This window comes from Helianthus annuus, chromosome 2 (assembly GCF_002127325.2).
Source record: "Helianthus annuus cultivar XRQ/B chromosome 2, HanXRQr2.0-SUNRISE, whole genome shotgun sequence".
NCBI classification, from domain to species: domain Eukaryota; kingdom Viridiplantae; phylum Streptophyta; class Magnoliopsida; order Asterales; family Asteraceae; genus Helianthus; species Helianthus annuus.
Genome location: NC_035434.2, coordinates 35345350 through 35364140, shown reverse-complemented (window position 1 = coordinate 35364140; position 18791 = coordinate 35345350). Strand labels below are relative to the sequence as shown.

The 18791-nt window shown below is 44.4% G+C and overlaps 1 long non-coding RNA gene across 1 annotated transcript; it reads right to left on the bottom strand.

Annotated features, from left to right (window-relative positions):
- Positions 1-306: 306 nt before the first annotated feature.
- Positions 307-12836, bottom strand: LOC110915193. Its single transcript, XR_002578810.2, has 3 exons — positions 12557-12836; positions 935-1087; positions 307-758 (listed from the first exon to the last, which is right to left on the bottom strand). It is a non-coding gene; the product is annotated as an uncharacterized LOC110915193 (long non-coding RNA).
- Between the last annotated feature and the right edge of the window lie 5955 nt (positions 12837-18791).

Below are 18791 nucleotides of genomic sequence, written 5' to 3'. Positions count from 1 at the left end.
TATGGACATTTACACATATGTAAGTCAGCTCGATTATAGATGTGTATCTGAGTGTGAAATAGTGCAAATACTACCACTATATGCTATTCAACAAATTATGTGTGAACAATTACGCTCGAACAATTACGCTCGTGTAAGTCAGCAGGTAACCCAAAATTTTGTTATCGTGCCATTTAGACGTGTGTAATTTAGCAGGTTACAAATGTGTAATTGAATGTGAAATTATGCACACACTACCATTGTGTGCTACTTTAATAAATTATGTGTGGACAATGCCACATAATAGCGAAATAATGACATGATAAATGATAATACTGTAGAATTCTCCAACTAAACAAACATAAACATAAGTGATAATTACATTGAATTACTAAAGCATACAAATAATTATTTTTCCTATTTTCAATAGACCACCTAGACTCAAAATGACTTCTATATCATTATGATCAGTTGCTTGATTGGTGGTAGTGTTAGGCTTCATCTTGTTCCTTATCTCCATCAGATTAGGTAGCATTCGTTTGGCGATGGTTCTGCCAACACATGATGACCTGCTATGCAAATTTGAAAGCTTTGTCCCCGACCAAAACCAATGGAATTTCAACGTGGATTCAAAATCCCTTAAAAATTCCGGAGAACGTCTGCACTTGTAGCAACTAGAGACGAATGAACTAGAAAAATAAACCATACTGAAGCAACATACAACCAGAGCGAACCAACCAGAAAAGCTCCTCGTGTGATCTCTAAATGGGAAAAGCAATCTGTGACAAAACAAACCGAAAATTGATTTATTTGGTTGGGGACAGACTAAGCTCGTAATTAATTAGAAAATGAAATAGTTTTTTTTTCATTCATTTTTTAGATAATATGTAGATATACAACCATTCAGTCATTCAGTTCCATTGTTTATGTCAAATACCACAGCCCAAAACAGTACCATTGTGAAGCATCTGCCAGGGTTTGGGGATGAGTAGAAACATAGCCGAGATGCCATGGAGTGGCACATGTCTTGCATGTAATCTTTTCCTCCTCTGGTAGGTTAATTTTGCAGAACATGCAACGGCCATCCACGCGGCCCAAAAGATCATTGCTATCATTCACCATGAGAGAAATAATAAGACATTAATAACTGTATAACACATTGAAATAACTGTACCTGTATTAATATTGGAACAATGACATGATAAATATAATAAATGTAAAATCCGTCGACTTTATAAATAACCATTGGGTGTCAGCCCAATGGCCACCGGCCCACATTCTAACCCGAAGGTGGCGGGTTCGAGTCTTGCTCGTTCCCAATGCCCCTACGGTAGCGGATTTACCCCAGACTCAGGCTTGCTTGCTGAGTGCCGGTCTGCGAGGTGGGATCACCTCGGCGGTTGGGAGGACCATGGAATATCCCCACCCCCCCCCACCCCAATAAAGGAGAAACCTTCATTCACTATGATCGACGATCTTCATTAGTATGATTATCTTCATCACAGTCATCAATGTTTTCTTTTTTAGAACAATTCCGATAATCATGACAACCAAGTTTACAACATGGTTTGCACTTTCTTTTCCTCTTTTTGTCTTAACCTTCGCTTTCTCTTAGGAACCAATCAAACGACGATGTGTACCATAATCTTGGTTTCTAATACTTTACAGAGTCACAAAAGATAAATTGCCAGGTTTAGGATGTGCAATTAATTCTTCCAAGGCACCTCCTTTATTCTAAGAATTTATATAATTCAGGAACTCTTCAAAAAAAAAAAAGTTCTTAATGCCCTTAATATCTTCAACAAAAGAAGCAAGCCTTTCTAGTTCACACCTTAAGCTGGAACATTAGACTGAGAGTAAAAGGCCTAACATTATTAGCGATAAAGCTATAATCATAAGGCTAAAGCAGTTACTTATGTGTAAATCAAAACAATTATGATACCAAGAATTACAGTGTGAACGGGTCAGAAGAAAAGAACATGAATTGTTAACCTTTGTATCTAGTTACCCCTAACCATTAAACAACAAAATGGAAACATTAACATATAAATATGCCAAAAAAATCAAATAAGAAATGGTAAGGCAAAAGATTTTATATCAATTACATAATCAAAAATTCTGCCTCTTTTGTTCATACCATCCATACAGAAGAAAAAAACAAAATCATATTATAGATTTATAGCATAAACAATTATTCAACATCAGATTTAGAGTATTTATTTCTCAAATCACTAATGTGACAACTCGAAATTTAGAACCTTTCGTTGTAACTTGCTTGTACATTATGTGACTAGCTGCCCGGTTAAACTTAATGATAAACGTGAACCTTTTTATGTGATAAGTGCTTCGTTATGTGTGCATTTGTATATATATGTGTACGTGTTTTATGTGAACCGAGAACCCAACCCGAGAACCAAGAACCCGACTCGAGACCATGAGGTCTCGAGTGTACAGTAATCGGTTTTGGGCCTTGGGCCGAGAACCTTTGGCCGGTTGGGCCTTTGGGCCGTGAACCCCCACTCGAAACCCACTAAGGGTGCACACTTGGAACTTGACTATATATACACCACCTTAGTTAGTTTTTACCATTTGTTGAACATTAGAACACACACACACCCTCCTACTTCTCTCTCTAAACCTAAGAACACAAACACTTCATCATTTTCGGACCTTTGAAGTTTGGATCGGCTCACACTCGAATCGGCTAGAAGCTTCACACACACCTCACCAAACCGGTTAGTATCCATGATGTTTTGACTTATATTTGTTGTGTTTGTGCTTGAATGGATGTATGCATGAGATGATGCTTAGTGTTAGGATTTACATGATGATTCTTGATGTGTATGATGTTCTAATGTGTATAATGTTGATAATCGGCTAAAGGGTCTTGACTTCGGACATATATATAGCATGATGGATTTTGGTGTTTTGTGTTTGAATGAGGTTAAACTATTTATGTTGATGAACATGAAACCGAGTTACATATGTCATATATTCGGCCTAGTATAGAACCGAGCCTATAGTGTTATGTTAGATAAATGAGATTGTTAACCATGATTATGCTTATGATTGATGCAAAATGTGTTAGAATAAGGTTGAATATGTGATGAATGTGTTTGAATATTTGAAGAACACTTTGAATGATAGTTGAAGATTGAAAACCCTTGTGATTTTGATCCATCTTTGACTAATAGCCTGATTAGGAAATATGTTAGTGGGATTCTATTGGTTATTTCCGGATTTGGGCCTGATTATATTGTACCACTAATCTGACCACATCTGCATCAACACGTGAACTTGAAAACGACTGCTACCGACTCGCAATCACCCGGTTGCGACTCGCAACCACAGCGTGATGACTCGAGACCACGCGGTTGCGACTCGCAACCATAACAGGACCAGCCGAGACCACAGGTTACGAGTCCCGTTGCGACTCGAGACCTCAGCATGATGAACCGAAACCATGGTTGCGACACCGGTTGCGACTCGCAACCCTCCATGATCAACACACAGCATGACTCGAGACCATGCTTGCGAGTCCGGTTGCGACTCGAGACCACACTTATTGGGCCTTAGTTAATGGGCCAGACTGATGGGCTTCTGTGTTAACCGCTTTTACGTGTTTGGGCCTAAGTAGTTGGGCTGAACTTGTGAACCGTATGTGCTACTGTTGACTGTTAATTGTTACTGCTAAACGTGCTTGCCAAACGTGTTGAACATTTGTGCACTACTTGGTTCGAATCTGATTATACGTGATATCCGTGTTAGGACGTTATTGACTACTTGCGACTTGATTGACTTTCTGTGATTAACTGCCGAGCAAACCAAGGTGAGTTCACACCCTTTACAAAGCATGGGATTCCCTGGGATGGGAACGGGGTTAAGGAACGTGGATTCCTCGTCTACCTTGGGTAGGACGTCAGTGGTTCAGGATTGTGATTCCTCGTCCGGATGGACGGATAAACGTACTAGACTAAAACTCTATCACGAAGTCCCTCCTTTTGTATCGACTAATCGCCGGGCCAATGGCGAGCGGGTCATTAGTTAGATAGCGCTATTTAGGTCTGACAAGCCTCACACCGTGCCGCAGAGGACGGGCGTGAACTAATGGATCTGGGGCACGTCAATGATGATAGACATTGATGTTTTCAGGGCACATAAACATGACTACAGTCAGCAATCGATACGGTAACGAGTCTAGTATACACATGGGGTAGCCCCCACGGCTGGAGAGCCAGATGATGTACATGGGGTAGCCCCCACGGCCGAAATGCCTGATAACTACATGGGGTAGCCCCCACGGCCGGAGTGCCGGAGTAACTGGGAACGAACATGTCACGTTTTTAAACTATGGGGTAACCCCCACGGCAGGATGCCAGATAAAGTAAACTGTTTTCGAAACAACTAAAACGAACGCCCACCCATGAACTCACTCAACTAGTTGTTGACTCGTTACTACATGCTTTGCAGGACCATAGGTACTCAGTGGGAGCTTGCATGGAGGAGGATCGTTGTGGGACAGGGATTGCTACAAGACTATGTTAAACTTGAAACTTTTGGAACTTATGTTATAACTTTAAAACTTATGCTTCCGCTTGCAACTTAAACTTATTTGTTTTGGAACACCAATCGTGATGGTTAAACTTTTATAACTACTTATATGCTTGTTCAGTATGATTGGTGGCTGGATCCTGGTCAGTCACGCCTCCAAGCGGTAGTACTCCGCAGGTGGGATTTTGGGGGTGTGACAGATTGGTATCAGAGCCATTGGTTATAGTGAACTTGGTTTTAATAAAGGAGAAACGTTTTTGTTAAAACCAGACTATAACCGGTTTAGTGCTCAACGGTCCACAACGACACTTCGCTCCTCATGCAAGGCTCGACGCTTTAGGTAATATGATGTATGTATATTGCTTACTTGTTAGTTACGTAGTACATTGCTCATGGTATGCTTGATTAGTATAGCTACTGTTGTTTGAACACGTGCGTGCTTACTCTGTCCTACTATCGTGCTTTCGCGAACCTCTCTCACACGTATTACTCTTATTATGAAGAACCATGTCTGGACGCGTTAACATGACACAAGCCCAGTTGACGGCTTTGATCAACGAGCGAGTTGCCGCAGCGCTTGCAGCTGCAAACGCAGGAGGTATATCCTGCAGTCCGAAATTGTACTAGGATCATTTGGATCCTACTCTCGTGAACCAACCTTTGTGTTAAACTCTGTCTTTCTTTCACATACCTTAGGTCAGTATGCTCAGGCACCGGTGTGCACTTTTAAGACCTTTATGGACTGTCGACCCACGACTTTTAGCGGAACTGAAGGAGCAGTAGGTCTCCTACACTGGTTTGAGAAACTGGAGTCTGTGTTCGAAATGTGCGAATGCCCTGAAGCGCGCAGGGTGAAGTATGCTACTGGTACTCTCGAGGGTTTGGCTCTCACGTGGTGGAATGCCCAAGTGCAGATGTTAGGGTTGGTTGCTGCCAACGCCACCCCATGGGAAAACTTCAAGGAAATGATCAGGGAGGAATACTGCAGTCGTGACGACATTCACAAACTGGAAGATGAGTTCTACAATCTTAAGATGTCGGGATCAGAAATTGAGGCATACACTAAGAGATCGCATGAGCTTGCCTTGTTGTGTCCTACTATGGTGGATCCTCCCTACAAGCGAATTGAACTCTATCTCAAGGGCTTGGTGCCAGAGATCCAAAGTCATGTGACTTCAGCGAGGTTGACTACTATCCAGCAGGTTGTACAGTTGGCTCACCGTCTCACTGACCAAGCGGTGGAGCAGAACAAGTTACCGAAGCGTATAGGTGCTGCAACTACTTCTGGTGCTTCTAGTGGGGATAAACGGAAATGGGATGGAACTTCAAGCAGGGGTTCAACTTCAGTGCAAACTCAGTCTCAGCAGAGAAAGACGGACGATCACAAGAGCCCCAGTCAGCAATCGTCCGGTGGTCAAAGTCATGGTGGATACAAAGGAAATCACCCCAAGTGCAATCGTTGCAACCTACACCACAGTGGGCCATGCACCAGGGGCAACTGTCATCGATGCAACAAGCCTGGTCATGTTGCAAAGGATTGCAGAAGCGCATACCCCGTCAATCAGAATCGTCAGCAACCTCAGCAAAACCAGCGACAGCAGCAGGGTAACAACAAAGGGTGCTTTCAGTGTGGAGCTGAAGGCCACTTCAAGAAGGATTGTCCCCAACTGAATCAGAACAACAACAACAACAATCAGGGGAATGGTAACAATGGGAACAACAACAATGGTGCTAGGGGACGAGTGTTCGTGATTGGTCAAGGTGAAGCAAGGAATGATCCCAACGTGGTGACGGGTAAGTTCCTTCTCGACGACTTTTATGTTACAGTCTTATTTGATTCGGGTGCCGATACTAGCTATGTGTCACTAGAAGTCAGTAAGATGCTTAAGCGTATTCCTACACCCCTGAGCGACAAGCACACTGTAGAGCTAGCTAATGGTAAGAATTTGGAAGCCTCACACGTAGTCAAGGGTTGCCAGCTTATTCTCGCTAACCAGACCTTCGCCATCGATCTTATTCCTATTGTCTTGGGTAGTTTCGACGTTGTCATTGGGATGGATTGGTTATCCCAACACCGAGCAGAGATTCTTTGCAACGAGAAGATCGTTCGTATTCCTGGTTTAGGTGGTGAACCTCTCATGATACGTGGCGACAAGAGAAGTGCTGTTGAGAACATCATCTCTCTTCTTGAAGCCCAGAAATGCTTACGAAAGGGCCACACAGCGATTTTGGCTCTAGTTACTGATACCACAGAAAAGGAGAAGAAGCTAGAAGATTTTCCCGTTGTACGCGACTATCCTGAGGTATTCCCTGAGGAATTACCTGGTCTTCCGCCCCATCGCCAAGTCGAGTTTCAGATTGATCTAGCCCTTGGAGCCGCGCCTGTAGCCCGTGCACCTTATCGTTTAGCGCCATCAGAGTTGGAAGAACTCTCCACGCAACTACAAGAACTCTTGGATAAGGGTTTCATTCGTCCTAGCTCATCGCCTTGGGGAGCTCCAGTGTTATTTGTGAAGAAGAAGGATGGTACCTTCAGAATGTGTATCGACTATCGCGAACTCAACAAGGTGACTGTGAAGAATCGTTATCCTCTACCGCGTATTGACGACTTGTTCGACCAGTTGCAGGGGTCGAGCTACTATTCAAAGATCGATCTGAGATCGGGATATCACCAGCTGAGAGTTCGGGAAGAGGATGTCTCTAAGACGGCCTTTAGGACCCGATATGGGCACTATGAGTTTTTGGTCATGCCGTTTGGGCTGACGAACGCACCGGCAGTTTTTATGGATTTGATGAATCGAGTGTGCAAACCGTATCTGGACAAGTTTGTCATAGTCTTTATCGACGACATCCTGATCTATTCTAAGAGCAAAGAGGAACACGAACAACATCTACGACTTATTCTGGAACTCCTTCGGAAGGAACAGCTTTACGCAAAATTCTCGAAATGCGACTTCTGGCTTCGAGAGGTCCATTTCCTAGGGCATGTGGTGAACAAGGATGGGATTCACGTTGATCCATCCAAAGTGGAATCTATTAAGAACTGGCCTGCACCTCGTACACCAAAGGAAATTCGCCAATTTTTGGGATTGGCAGGTTACTACAGGAGATTCATTAAGGATTTTTCTAAGATCGCGCAACCTCTCACCTTACTAACGCAGAAAGGCGTTGTTTATCATTGGGGAAATGCACAAGAGTTAGCTTTTCAGCATCTAAAGGATAGACTTTGCAGTGCACCTATCCTTTCATTGCCAGAGGGCACAGAAGATTTTGTGGTTTACTGTGATGCATCAATTCAAGGTCTTGGTTGTGTATTGATGCAACGAGATAAAGTCATAGCCTACGCCTCACGACAACTTAAAGTTCACGAGAAGAACTACACGACACATGATTTAGAGCTGGGAGCTGTTGTTTTTGCACTTAAACTATGGCGGCATTACCTGTACGGAACCAAGTGCGCCATCTACACCGACCACAGAAGTTTAGAACACATATTCAAGCAGAAGGAACTGAATATGCGGCAGCGACGATGGGTCGAGCTGCTGAATGACTACGAGTGCTCTATCAGGTATCACCCGGGCAAGGCCAATGTAGTGGCGGACGCCCTGAGTCGAAAGGACACTACGCCTAAGCGTGTAAGAGCTTTACAACTCACGATCCATTCTAGTCTACCTTCGCAAATACGAGCTGCTCAGATAGAAGCACTGAAACCAGAGAACGTTAGAGCTGAAGCTCTACGCGGGTCAAGACAACGCTTAGAACAGAAGGAAGACGGTGCTTATTATGTAACAGGACGCATTTGGGTCCCACTCTATGGCGACTTACGAGAACTTGTGATGGATGAAGCGCACAAATCTCGCTACTCGGTACACCCTGGTTCGGACAAGATGTACCACGATATTAAAACCACGTATTGGTGGCCTAGTATGAAGGCCCACATAGCAACTTACGTCAGCAAGTGTTTGACTTGTGCGCGAGTCAAGACAGAATATCAGAAACCTTCAGGCCTACTCCAACAACCAGAGATACCACAATGGAAATGGGAGCAAATTTCCATGGATTTCGTTACTGGCCTACCTAGATCACAGCGCGGAAACGATACTATATGGGTGATCGTGGATCGACTCACAAAATCCGCACACTTTTTGGCAATCAAGGAGACGGATAAGTTCTCCACTTTAGCAGAAATATACCTCAAGGAAGTTGTTTCGAGGCACGGGGTGCCCACTTCTATCATCTCTGATCGAGATGCACGTTTTACTTCGGAACTGTGGCAGGCAATGCACAAGTCTTTTGGCTCACGTCTAGATATGAGCACAGCGTATCACCCACAGACGGACGGGCAGTCCGAGCGAACTATTCAGACATTAGAAGACATGCTTCGCGCTTGTGTAATCGACTTTGGCAACAGCTGGGAAAAGCATCTGCCACTCGTAGAATTCTCGTACAATAACAGCTACCACACCAGCATTAAAGCTGCTCCGTTTGAGGCATTGTACGGACGTAAATGCCGATCACCCCTTTGTTGGGCAGAGGTGGGGGATAGTCAAATCACTGGTCCAGAACATGTGGTAGACACTACTGAGCGGATTGCTCAAATACGACAACGCATGGCGGCCGCTCGTGACCGTCAGAAGGCATACGCCGATAAGGGCAGGAAACCACTTGAGCTCCAGGTTGGGGAGCGGGTATTACTCAAAGTTTCACCCTGGAAAGGTGTGGTTCGTTTTGGTAAACGCGGCAAACTCAACCCACGGTACGTTGGACCTTTTGAGATTCTTGAAAAAATAGGCAAGGTGGCCTACAGACTGAAATTACCAGCAGAACTCGGGGCAGTTCACAACGTTTTCCATGTGTCGAATCTGAAGAAGTGTCTGTCAGATGAGACGCACGTAGTTCCTCTGAAGGAACTTACGATCGACGAACAGTTGAAATTCGTCGAAGAACCTGTCGAGATCACGGACCGGGATGTTAAGGTCCTCAAGAGCACTAGAATACCTCTTGTTCGAGTTCGTTGGAACTCACGTCGCGGCCCAGAGTTTACCTGGGAGCGCGAAGATCGGATGAAACAAAAGTATCCCCAACTGTTTGAGAACAGTACAAACGCTACTGAGGCTGAAGCTACGGAATTTTGGGACGAAATTCCAGATCAACGGGGGGTGGATGTGACACCCCAGGAAAACCGGGAAAACCTTGCAACCTAACTAGCTTCCTCAGTGAGTGCCATCAAATTTCGGGACGAAATTTCTTTCAACTTGGGGATGATGTGACAACTCGAAATTTAGAACCTTTCGTTGTAACTTGCTTGTACATTATGTGACTAGCTGCCCGGTTAAACTTAATGATAAACGTGAACCTTTTTATGTGATAAGTGCTTCGTTATGTGTGCATTTGTATATATATGTGTACGTGTTTTTTGTGAACCGAGAACCCAACCCGAGAACCAAGAACCCGACTCGAGACCATGAGGTCTCGAGTGTACAGTAATCGGTTTTGGGCCTTGGGCCGAGAACCTTTGGCCGGTTGGGCCTTTGGGCCGTGAACCCCCACTCGAAACCCACTAAGGGTGCACACTTGGAACTTGACTATATATACACCACCTTAGTTAGTTTTTACCATTTGTTGAACATTAGAACACACACACACCCTCCTACTTCTCTCTCTAAACCTAAGAACACAAACACTTCATCATTTTCGGACCTTTGAAGTTTGGATCGGCTCACACTCGAATCGGCTAGAAGCTTCACACACACCTCACCAAACCGGTTAGTATCCATGATGTTTTGACTTATATTTGTTGTGTTTGTGCTTGAATGGATGTATGCATGAGATGATGCTTAGTGTTAGGATTTACATGATGATTCTTGATGTGTATGATGTTCTAATGTGTATAATGTTGATAATCGGCTAAAGGGTCTTGACTTCGGACATATATATAGCATGATGGATTTTGGTGTTTTGTGTTTGAATGAGGTTAAACTATTTATGTTGATGAACATGAAACCGAGTTACATATGTCATATATTCGGCCTAGTATAGAACCGAGCCTATAGTGTTATGTTAGATAAATGAGATTGTTAACCATGATTATGCTTATGATTGATGCAAAATGTGTTAGAATAAGGTTGAATATGTGATGAATGTGTTTGAATATTTGAAGAACACTTTGAATGATAGTTGAAGATTGAAAACCCTTGTGATTTTGATCCATCTTTGACTAATAGCCTGATTAGGAAATATGTTAGTGGGATTCTATTGGTTATTTCCGGATTTGGGCCTGATTATATTGTACCACTAATCTGACCACATCTGCATCAACACGTGAACTTGAAAACGACTGCTACCGACTCGCAATCACCCGGTTGCGACTCGCAACCACAGCGTGATGACTCGAGACCACGCGGTTGCGACTCGCAACCATAACAGGACCAGCCGAGACCACAGGTTACGAGTCCCGTTGCGACTCGAGACCTCAGCATGATGAACCGAAACCATGGTTGCGACACCGGTTGCGACTCGCAACCCTCCATGATCAACACACAGCATGACTCGAGACCATGCTTGCGAGTCCGGTTGCGACTCGAGACCACACTTATTGGGCCTTAGTTAATGGGCCAGACTGATGGGCTTCTGTGTTAACCGCTTTTACGTGTTTGGGCCTAAGTAGTTGGGCTGAACTTGTGAACCGTATGTGCTACTGTTGACTGTTAATTGTTACTGCTAAACGTGCTTGCCAAACGTGTTGAACATTTGTGCACTACTTGGTTCGAATCTGATTATACGTGATATCCGTGTTAGGACGTTATTGACTACTTGCGACTTGATTGACTTTCTGTGATTAACTGCCGAGCAAACCAAGGTGAGTTCACACCCTTTACAAAGCATGGGATTCCCTGGGATGGGAACGGGGTTAAGGAACGTGGATTCCTCGTCTACCTTGGGTAGGATGTCAGTGGTTCAGGATTGTGATTCCTCGTCCGGATGGACGGATAAACGTACTAGACTAAAACTCTATCACGAAGTCCCTCCTTTTGTATCGACTAATCGCCGGGCCAATGGCGAGCGGGTCATTAGTTAGATAGCGCTATTTAGGTCTGACAAGCCTCACACCGTGCCGCAGAGGACGGGCGTGAACTAATGGATCTGGGGCACGTCAATGATGATAGACATTGATGTTTTCAGGGCACATAGACATGACTACAGTCAGCAATCGATACGGTAACGAGTCTAGTATACACATGGGGTAGCCCCCACGGCTGGAGAGCCAGATGATGTACATGGGGTAGCCCCCACGGCCGAAATGCCTGATAACTACATGGGGTAGCCCCCACGGCCGGAGTGCCGGAGTAACTGGGAACGAACATGTCACGTTTTTAAACTATGGGGTAACCCCCACGGCAGGATGCCAGATAAAGTAAACTGTTTTCGAAACAACTAAAACGAACGCCCACCCATGAACTCACTCAACTAGTTGTTGACTCGTTACTACATGCTTTGCAGGACCATAGGTACTCAGTGGGAGCTTGCATGGAGGAGGATCGTTGTGGGACAGGGATTGCTACAAGACTATGTTAAACTTGAAACTTTTGGAACTTATGTTATAACTTTAAAACTTATGCTTCCGCTTGCAACTTAAACTTATTTGTTTTGGAACACCAATCGTGATGGTTAAACTTTTATAACTACTTATATGCTTGTTCAGTATGATTGGTGGCTGGATCCTGGTCAGTCACGCCTCCAAGCGGTAGTACTCCGCAGGTGGGATTTTGGGGGTGTGACAACTAACAACATAAGACTATAAACATCACCATGCAATAAAGATCTGGATAATTGAACTAATTTAAAAAATCATAGTGTGAGTGCCTTTTTGCATTTCAAAACCCTAAGAATCTCACAAATTAAGACCTTATAGAGCCGTGTACCCATCAAACCTGTCTTAAGATAACTTTTTTGTCTATCCACAAGATGAAATTGCAACATATTACAAAGAAAACATAAAAACAATTGAACATTGGCCGATTTATACCTAATTTAAACTTTTCAAGGCCTGGGCAAAAATCAGTGAGTGACCCACTCCTACGGCACTCCTGCCTATTCCATGGTCATCGTCGGCTACAAAATTGGTGGTGGAGCGGTGCGATAGTGTTGCGCGAATAAGCGGCTCGTGTTTTTAAATTACAGAGATTGAGAACAACCAAGATGCACTCGTTGTGCACACAATCAGAGATGCTATAGAACAGGTTATAATTCTTGATTGATTTAGTGTGTTATACAATTACCAATTTAACCCTGTGATTAAAGTATGAGGGAATATAAATGAGTGGCTAAGAATTGTTCTCACAGTTCTCACAAAAAATGAGTGTTCTCATTTAAACCCTCTCCTATATATATATATATATATATATATATATATATATATATATATATATATATATATATATATATATATATATATATATATATATATATATATATATATATATATAGTAGGCGCATCCTCCATTTACGTAGGTCCATCCTCTTTGCCCCATTCTCACACTCATCCTACGTGGCGCTGACGTAGAGGCTCATCCTCCATTTCCCACACCGAGTAGCCTTATGATTTTCTCTTGATTCATTTATAAAAAAATTAGAGAAAATGAAGAAACACTGAACTAATCTGGTGATTAGTCCTAGGTATGTATTTCAACAAATAAAGGTTAATCTTCTTGAACTTCTCCAAGCTGAGCTGCTAATCTTCCTGCAAAACACGAAACACCCCGTTAAGCTCGCTAAGAGGAGGAGAATGGGGCGGGGGGTTTCTCCTCTTAACCACTCTCTGGCGTGAGAATAAGTATGCATTTAGAGGAAATAAGTGTGTGATTAATAGTGAGAGAGCAAGGAACATAATGGTTAAACCTGTAGGTGAAGGCACCAATTTATAGCCGGAGTAGTGAAGAAGGAGATGGGCTGATGGGCCTTGGGCCTGGAGTCGACAACAAGGAATATCCTTCTTGTCCCCTCTGCAAAAACCGTTAGTGCTTCTGGGTGAGGACGGAGTTGGCGCACGCTGAATGGATCCACGTGTCCTGACCATCATCCTTGTTGTCTCTCTGCCATCAGCGGCTGAGTGGAGATTATGGAGCAGATGTCGGCACACGCTGATTGGTGCCATGTATGCGTCCTTGTGTACTCTCTTGTCTCCTGTATGATTGCTAATCGTGGAGCACGATCGAATACATCCTGTTCGACGCTCATTGGTCCACTACTCTGCCACTCGTACCTTTAGTACTTGTCCTGGGATAACCTGCGCTTCTGTCCTCTGCGCGACCCATGGGGAAATCCCATGTAGCCAGCGTGAAGTCTAGGAAGCGATAGCCTTTACCCAAGAAGTTAAGTATGAAAACTGCGATTGTCTTTGTGTAGGCCTCACGCGCGACCTAGGCTTTATCTGGTTAGTCGGCGAAGGGTTGAGAGAGATGCCAGATTAGCATAATAGGAGTATGGACCTGCTCGTGGCCTGATTGGTCGGCGCGGGTTTTTGGGACCATACCCTTTCAAGTCCCCCCATTTCAGTGCTGTTTTCATGCACGAGGCAAGTGGTTGGAGCTCTGGACTAGAAAAAAAGAAGTTTGGCTTGGTCTTGCTTCTCTTGTAAGCATCTTCTAAGCCCCAGGAGATGGCGCGCGTGTAATGAGTTGTGATAACTACGGCGCACCTTCCAGGGTTGTTAAAGGGTTATGTTACCTTGAGCTTGAACAAATCCTAAGGTGAGCATCTTAGAGAAGGTGCGCGTGTGTAAGAACACTGGGACACACAGCGCGACTCTCTTAGCTTGTTGTGGAAGGAAGTAATATGAATTTACGCGGGAAATTTCTTGAAATTTGAATTCTGCAAGGTTGGTGCAAATGTCGTTGATGGCGACGTTTGAGTTGACTGCTGACACGGTGATCATCACTGTTACTGCGCCTTTTCGTCTTTTGTCAGGCGAGTGAGGCCCACGCGCGCGTGGTAACCGTCACCCCGTAAATCCCGTCTTACGTGTCAATTCTTGATTGGGTACGCGCGTGACGTGTTTTGCACGGTTACCCATCACATTAAATGTGATGGGTATATGTAGTCGAATATGGAGAGATAACATCATTGTTTCTTCGAATTCTCTCCCTCTTTTTCTGATTCTTTGCTTTGGATCTTCAAATCCTCAGAGATTTCTTCAAATCTTCAAGTTTTTTCCAGAATTTCCTTTGAATCCTCATCAAAGTTTCCCAACTCTTCAAGTATTTCTACTCTGATATTCTGATGACGACGGAAGAACCAGTAGCAGTTGAAGAAACCGCTGGTCCATTGTCAGAATTAAAATGGGACCGGGGTTTGTTTGAGCAGGTGGTTAGGGGACATCAATTTCTGGTGGAATGGGATGCCCGGTATCCCTCCCAGGGGCAGACAGCAGCAGATGCACCACTAGGTTATATTACTTTATTTGCCGATTTTTTCGGAGAAGGCAACTTTCTACTGCCGGCAACCCACTTCATGGCGGCGATACTGCATCACTATGCCTTTTATTTCTCCCTGTTGAGCCCTATGGGCATGGTGAGGATTCGTCATTTTGAGTTCATTTGCAGATCTCAAGGGTTAGAGCTAACTATGGAAAAATTTAGGGTTTCCTATCAGCTGATCAACACTATGGGGGTTTTCTCTTTCGACCTGCGCAGCGTGAAGAAAATTTTGATCAACCCACCAAAGAGCTTCCATGATTGGAAGATGAAGTTCTTCTTCATTCGTGAAGAAGTTATTCCGATTGCCATGGAATTTCGACAACCTGGCACGATTGACAAGGAGGACCTCCCGATCCTGAAGAGGGAAGTCTGGTATGATACGTTGATGGCAACTCCGAACAGGGTGTTGGGCGAGCAAGCATTGGTCACGGCCGGTATGAGTGATAAGCGGCCAGAGCGCAGCGAAGATGTTCCTGTGTTGCTCAATGGAGGAGGTAAGTTCTCTTATTTTATTACTCCTCTTTGAAGGAGACGCAAGAGGTTGCGCTTTATCAAAGTGCATTTAAGACTTTTTCTGGAAGCATGGGTGTGAGACCCTTGGTGATGGCGAAGTGTTTTGGTACGAGCGGATTAATCCGAATTTCTTGTTTTCTCATGCGAAGCTCTTTGCTGTTCCTCCTGATGCAACCGAAGGTGCGCACATTCCAAAGCCAAGACCCTGTCGTGCCATGACTCCTGCAAGGAAAGAGATCGTTTATCTTTCTAGCGAGGAGTCTGTAGCTTCATCAGATCATGAGCTAAGAGCCTAGGCTGATGTGTTTGCAGGTGTGCTGCGCGATCTAGGGATCGACCATGAGGAGAAGATGCCTAAGAAGACTGCTGCGAAGAAGAAGGTTACCGTCGCCGGAGGGGCAAGTAATAAGGCTGGGGCCACCCACGCAGCGTCTGATGGTGCTTCCAAAAATGGTACTCTTCGCTTTCGCCAGAGTAACCTTGAAGATTATGTCATAGCCAGTGATTCATTAGAAGGATTGTATAATATAGGTTACAAACCTCAAAGTAGCATGGTGGCAGTGGCTAGGAGTATTGGGAGTGTAGGATCGAATGGTCCTGACTCCGGCGTGACCCCCTCCTCCGTTCATGAAGAAGCGGAGACTGAAGAGCTTGAGGCTGAAAATCTTATCAGGAAAAGATCCCGCATAGAGACAGCTGGTACTACTCCCCCTGCAAAGAAGGTTGCAACTAGCAAGCCGATAGGGAAGTAGGGGAAGCTGAGGAGCCACTATTCTGATGCCTCGTCGGGTAAGCGTTTGCACTTCTTTATTATCTCTTTTTGACTTAGTTATTTTGCTAACATTCACTTCCTTTTCATAGGCAATCGCGTAGAAGCCAGAGATGGAAGTGAAAAAGGTGGCTTCTCTCCCCAAGTTCAACATAAATTCCCCCAAAATCACTACTGCTGCGGGGAAGCTAACGGTGCAGAGAAGCATGTTGAAAAGCCTGTTGAGAAGGTTGTTAAGAAAGCTGTCGAAGAGCCTATTATTATTTCCTAGATGGTGAAGGGTCCGGAGGTTGTGAAAATTACAGGGCTTGACCAACCTGTTATTCGGTGCAAAGAGCTTGAAGTTCAGGTTGAAAGTCCCCTCGCGCAACATGCGGCCCCCATCCAAACTGAAACAATCCAAACTGCTCCGCTGGCGATGTTCACACGCAGGGTGCATTGAAGGACACTACCGCTGCTAGTGGAGATACTGGTGGGTCGGGCGCGACTACAAGGAAAAATGCTTCGGGCAAGAAGCCAAGGCAGCCGTCGCTGATCCTTGCGGAGGACACGTTGGTCGATATCTATTATAATACATATACTTACAATCGCGCCAATGAAACTCATGCCCCAGTCTGGAATTTGAAACAAAAGGATACTTTTGATGATTTTGGGCCGTGCAGGGAATGGTATTTGGGTGCCTTTCTTCCGGCGAAGGTGTATCGCCAAAGGGAACGTGGGCACGACAGTTGTACCGCTCATACGTATGGGCTAGTCAAAATCTTCTGCTGCTGGCCATTAAATCTTGCGCGAGTGGCGGACCATGCACTTGGAGCGTGCTGGTTGGGAGAAATACTACGAACGACTGTCTGCTGAAGCCAAACTCTTTGAACAAACATAAGCCAAACTCCAAGTAGAGAAACCTGCTTTTGAGAAAGAGAAAAAGTCCGAGGAATGGGGACTTCAGGGCTTGAAAAATAAACTCAAGGCTAGCGAAGAGACTCTTGCTGAAGAGTGCCATAAATGGCACGTGGCCTGTGATAATGAGAATAAGATGTTCGCTGCTCGCACTAAGATAAATAATCTTGAAGCGGAAGTTGTCGGCTTGAAAAAATCTAAGGCGGACTTCAAGGAGAAGAATGAAGAAGCCAAGTCTCATAGAGAACGTGTTGAGGTTCTTTAGGCTAGCTTCCTTACTACTTTTATATCTGCTTTACTTGGAAGTTAGCTTCTAACTTGTCTTTTCTTTCCTGCATAAACTCTAGGTTGATCTGAGTGCCCAGATCCTTAGCAAGGATAGGGACTTAACCGGGAAGGATGCTGAAATAGCCGAGTTGAAGCGCAGGAGAAAAATGAGTCTCTGGAGATCGATCTGGGCGCTGAAAAGGTGAAGGCTGATACTACCAAAGAGGTGCGTAAAATTAGTGTCTCCGCTCTGAATGTCGCGCAGACTAATTACGCCGAAGCACAGTCGAACGTGGACACCTTGCTTGCTGACTCCGAATGGATGCAACATCATGGAGTAGCGTATGTAACTACTTGTTTCTCTCTCTTTGCCTTGGATTTCCATTCGTGCCTTAGAATTTCTCAATTTTTTGGGCAGGTTGCTAACTCCATTTTGAATGCAACTGAGTTGAACAAGGTTGTTGCTAGGCTGACTCAGGTCACGCGAGCTGCTGGGCATCGCGCTGGTTACGTGGAATGCACTCAACACGTCGAGGCAACACTTAAACAACACTTTGGTACGCGCCATTGTTCGGTTACTGAACAAGCGGAAGATATGCTGCTGCAAGCTGAGGATCATTATGATAACCTATCCTTGCCAATCATGGACTTGGTCACCGAGGCGCTAAAGCAAGACGACTATGTTACGCGGTTAAAGTCCATATTTGAACCCCAGAAACAGTCGAGCTATCTGATGAAGAGGAGGAAGTGGGCGATGACAGTGCGGAGTAGGTTGATCACAGATGAATCCCTTGTTTTAGCCTTAGACTGTAATGCTTTGTAATGTTTTCACTTACCTGTTTGTAAACAATGCGCGTTTGCGCTTTCTTAATGAAGTATATTCCGTATTTTATTCTGTCAAGGTTACAATTATTGCATTGTTGTTAGAAACTTTGTTAAATTAGCGCGAATGAATGTAAGTGTGGCTCGTGCTGAGTATTATTGCCCGGTTTCGCGCTGTGATCACGGAAACCTTGGAGGCTTAACTCAAGAGCTCGTAATTTACTGAAGTGTTTTCATGCTAATCAAAAGTTTGACATGCATTTATAACTTGAAATAAACATATTGAATAGTCATAGGATAAAATGTAAACAACTTTTGCATTAATCATTCATAAAGCGCGTGGCTAACATACATGAAAAGTTGTGCTACATATAGCACTTGCGCAGTTGTTGCGCGTTCCAGGTCCATGGGATGATATGACCGTCTAAGGTGCGCGGTTTGTACGCCCCTTTTACTAACACTTTGTGGACGAGGTATTGACCCTCCCACTTAGGCGCTAGTTTTCCATGGCGCTCGGC